At 44.3% G+C, this 3,409-nt stretch overlaps 1 non-coding gene across 1 annotated transcript; it reads left to right on the forward strand.

Annotated features, from left to right (window-relative positions):
• The first annotated feature begins 325 nt into the window (after positions 1-325).
• Positions 326-407, forward strand: trnas-cga (transfer RNA serine (anticodon CGA)). The gene has a single exon. It is a non-coding gene; the product is annotated as a tRNA-Ser (tRNA).
• The last annotated feature ends 3,002 nt before the right edge of the window (positions 408-3,409 follow it).

Raw genomic sequence — 3,409 nt, forward strand, 5'->3', positions numbered from 1 at the left:
TCGGTCTGCGCAGGTCTCTTTCTGTGTTGTAAGATTCTTCGATTCCATTACTTTAATTTTGACCGAGACTGGGAAGTTCTGGACTGGTCCATTCAAAAAACATCAATTTATCGCATATTTCCTTTGCAACTGATATTGTGACACAAAAGTAGAACAGTGCGTTATGGAAGGTGAGATTTTCGTGCAGCTCAAGGCGTTGCCCCAAATCTCATGGTCTTTTTCCATGTTAATTCTACCCTTCCCAGATAAAGACTGGGACACCGTTCATTGCATTACTGGAATACCTGGAGTGCATTTTACAATGTTTTCGACACGCGAGCGGTCAGCTGCAATGGCCGAGTGGTTAAGGCGTTGGACTCGAAATCCAATGGGGTTTCCCCGCGTAGGTTCGAATCCTACTCGCAGCGGCTATGATCTGAAATCTTTACTCGGTTTGGAGCAATCTGTTTGCAGAACACGATGTCAGTCTAAGTATCAATTTGAAGTTCTTGTTCATTCAATGTATTCGGATTAAATGTCTGTGTCATGACAGAAGAACGTTCCTTTTTCTCATTCTGCTTTCGCTCTGAATTTTCTTATTTGTCAGGATAGTTTCACAACCTCAGTCACGTTCATATTAACTTCACCGGGCACCAGAATTGTGAAAATCGATGATAACAAAGCTTCAAATTTATTTTTGCCTGTCATTTGTTAGATCTTTTTGTTCTCTTATTTTGAAATTGACCAGCTCGCATAAATTTCTAAATAAATCGGCGCAACAATGGCCGGTAATCGAACGCTGGTTAACCACCGGGAACACCGCGGTGCTCCCCACTATGCCGGTTCAGGCGATGGACTAGAAATCCATTGGGCTTTCCCCGCGGAGGTTCGAATCCTGATGACAACGTGTCTTCCTTCGGTCATGCAATTTACAAATTCACGCAAGTTTCGTTGTCATAAGTTATGCCTTACATGGAAAGCTGTGAGGTGGTGTAAAACACAAAAATGTCAAAGGAACTTTCGTGAAAATGTGTCGAACGGCAAGACTTCTCTGCCGTTCTTAATGGCCGCTGATCTCGCCGACAAATGAGCAAAATGTCTGGATATCATTTTATTGTTCAAATCAAAGGCTAATGGATGAATAGAACGAGGTGCGAGCAGGCAGTGGGACTGCACCGGCTACCTTCCACACTTCAACCATCTGCAGCTTAGTTGGATGGGCCATGTTTACTAGGCCTTTACTTTCCAGACATTAGGTGGAGTTATGGGCAGGGCATGGACAGGGTATGAAATGAAATATGAAATATGAAAATCGCTGATTGTCACAAGTAGGCTTCAAATGAAGTTACTGTGAAAAACCCCTAGTGGCCACATTCCGGCGCCTGTTCGGGGAGGCTGGTACGGGAACGGTATGATGCTCGTTCGGAGGGTCGGTCACCACTTAATGGACCGAATAGCCCCACTCTGCCCGCTAGGGAATCGATGTTTCAATTAATTACAGCAGCTCATTGGAGAGATTTGCCCAGACAATGGACTGGAGGAATGAATGTCGCCTCTGATATGACAGCCTGGAAGTTGAGAACGAGAAACTAGTAATCGGATATTTCCACTGACGGTGAATGACTCCGAAACAAGGGTCTCCAATCCCTTTGCTCCTCCAAGGTCTATCGTTTCTCACCATCTGCAAAGTACACCAATTTCCCACTGGTCCTGCAATGTGAGGCTGTTGTGTAACCCCGCACATCTTTACTGACTGCCTCTGCGTCTACTATTCATTGCATTTCCAGCCTGTATTCAACTGGCACATATCAGTTTATTTCATTCTAGCCGAGGAATTCACATATTCCTTTTTCATATCTCCGCAAAACTAAATTGCAGAATGGATGCGACAAATGACAGAAGAATATAAAATCTTCGAGTTCCTCCCGCTGAAGAACGCACTCCGATGGCATCTTCAACGTAGCTGTTGCAGGTATTGGATAATATCAAGCTCTAAATAAAACAATATTTATGATTACTATTGCGACGTTTGCATTTGAATTTTATGTGTAGGAGCATGAGAGTGCGTTGAATAATAGAATAATTGTGTATTTATTTCTGTTATCTCTCAATCTGTTTGTGTTGAGCTGCTTTGTGTATCAATGTGTTTTGACCTGATTGAAAACTGAAGGAAAGATGTTGGCTTTTCTTTTCCTGTCTTTTCTGTGACTCTGTTCCAATTATGGCAATCAATAAGTTTGCCCACCTTTCTTTTGATATCTATGTTCTAATGCTCAGAGTCGCCAGGTATCATATGATACCACCACAAGGTTCAACCGGCTATTGATCAAAGAGCCAAACACCAGTTAGTTAGTTCAAGGTCAAGGGTACTTTATTTACACACAATTAGTCATGCAACATAAACACTGCTAGTTAACTACACCTATCGACTAAGACAACCTGTACTTAACTTCAGGCACCCGGCTTAGGTCAGAGGAACAGTGGCTGCTGTCCGATTCTGGAACACTCGAGTCTGGAGAAATAAGTGCTGCTCAGCTCGGCTCATCCGTCTGGTAGCGAGCGTTAAACTTGCACTTACTTCTGGTGTTACTGCACTTGGAAATGGTCGTGGCCGGGGCGCCAGGTCCAAGAGAGGACGAATATCTGGCAAACTCTTCTACTTATACTTGGGGGCTTCGTGTTCTTTTGGCGGTCCTTCAGTTTGGGCCCCACTAATTGGGTGATCCCTGATCACTCTGTTCAATTCCTAACCAATAAGTTGGCGAAGACCTGGATGGCTGGCCGTGTTCCAAGCGGTCACTGACCCGGTTGCTTACGCTTCCCCTGAACAGGGAGTGGCGCTGAAATGTCTGGGACTGTACCGGTCGCTCGAGTACCAGTCCTTTGTTTTGGTGAAGATGGGCCATCAAATGCTAATCGGCCGCATCAAAATGCTAATTGGTCGGAGTTTCGATAACGTCTGGATTTCTTGCTTGCAAATATACATCTTAGGCTCTGAGCCTGCCTGAGCCTTGCCTTGTCCATTTTACCCGCTAGGCTTTGCGCGTTTCTCTGTCCCTAGTTGTAAGTGGCCATTCCAGATGGCTACACTCCGTCCTCTTGATCCTCACCGCGAAGCGTGAAGGATCACAATACTGGGTCTTCTCCTGATCTCTGAAATGCCGGGTACCCTCAATCAAGGACAGGTTCTACCCTACTCTGTGCCACGGGTCGAAAGAATTTACCTAAATCTCCCTGATACAACACGTACCTAAATATTCCTAAGGGGCCTTTTAACATTCAATCCTATATTCCATTCTCCTTATAAATAATATAAAAGGAGAACCTCTAACTGTGTCTCAGTAAACTACCCTCATGCTGCTATTCAACAATCAAAGAACTTATCTTGCAGCACAAAAATCCAATAGCAGTATCACATTTCTTCATATCA

The sequence above is a fragment of the Scyliorhinus torazame genome, chromosome 24 (genome assembly GCF_047496885.1).
Source record: "Scyliorhinus torazame isolate Kashiwa2021f chromosome 24, sScyTor2.1, whole genome shotgun sequence".
Lineage (NCBI taxonomy): Eukaryota > Metazoa > Chordata > Chondrichthyes > Carcharhiniformes > Scyliorhinidae > Scyliorhinus > Scyliorhinus torazame.